Here is a 1,314-nt window from a genome sequence, read left to right as displayed (position 1 = left end):
AAAAAAAAAAAAAAAAAAAAAAAAAAGAATATAGCTGGCGGTGTCATTGCAGAGATTGCTCAATGCCAGAAGCATCCTCCAACAAGGCTCCCACACAGGGGACTACTTATCATCCTTACCTTTGCTTCCAACCTTGACCCAGCCCCTCCCCTTGTCCTGCCTCCAAACWGCCGCTGCACCACTGCTGCGCCTCRCGCTGCCCGGCCAAAACCCACCTGCAGCGCCTGAACGCTTTTGCATTAGACTTTTTTTCCTGCCAGCCAGAAAAACGTACCATAGGCAGAGATCCTGCCAGTCCTGCCCAGCCACTGCAGCGGCCTGGCCAGTGTGGGACGCTGCCCTGCCGCAGCTGCAGCCGCAGTTTCAACACCTAGCAGGTGCCTCCTCTGGCAGGTAAGAAATGCCTACCCTCACTTTGTGATGAACGTTTTGTGGTCCTCATGCAAAGTCCAGAGGAAAAAAGTAGGACTTTTGGAGATCCTGCAAAAGCAAGCAAACAAACTCTAGCAAGTTATAAGATATGAATATGGCTGATTTTTAAACACACCTTGTCTGGTACAAGAAAGGTTCAAAGCAGTTACCTCAGAAAAGCTAAGTTTCATTATGGATTTGATTTCCGTCTCTACTGACAAGACGTCACTGTGTCAAGCCCAGCACCACCTCAGAGCTGGCCCTTCTCAGCAGCCCCTCTGCTCTGGTCGCATGTCACAGCAGCTGTTCTGCACCGCAGCGTGCACTGAGCCGCACTGCACCACCCCTGCACCGCACTGCACCATCCCGCCCCTGCACCCTGCACCACCTCAACACTGCACCGTGCCATCCCCACACCGTGCACCGCACTGCACCATCCTGCCCTGCACAGCCCTGCACCGCACCACACAGCACTGTGTCATCCATACGCTATACACTGCACTGCACCATCCTGCCCTGCAAACCCTGCACTGCACCGCACCGCGCTGTCCCCACACTGTGCACTGCACCACACTGCACCATCCCGGCCCTGCACAGCTCTGCACCGCACCACACTGCACCGTGCTGTCCTCACACCGTGCACCGCAGGGCACTGCACCATCCCAGCCCTGCACTGCACCGCACCACACTGCACCGTGCCGTCCCCACACTGTGCACCGCACCGCACCCCAGTGGCCCCTGCACCGCACTGCACCATCCCATCCCTGTACTGCACCACACTACACTGCGCCGTCCCCACAGCCTGCACCGCACTGCACCGCACTGCGCCATCCCATCCCAGACCTGCACTGCACCGCACCACATTGCACTGCGCCGTCCCCACACCGTGCACCGCACCGCACC

This window comes from Apteryx rowi, unplaced genomic scaffold, assembly GCF_003343035.1.
Source record: "Apteryx rowi isolate R43461 unplaced genomic scaffold, aptRow1 scaffold_39, whole genome shotgun sequence".
NCBI classification, from domain to species: domain Eukaryota; kingdom Metazoa; phylum Chordata; class Aves; order Apterygiformes; family Apterygidae; genus Apteryx; species Apteryx rowi.
Note: the sequence above shows the minus strand (reverse complement) of the source record.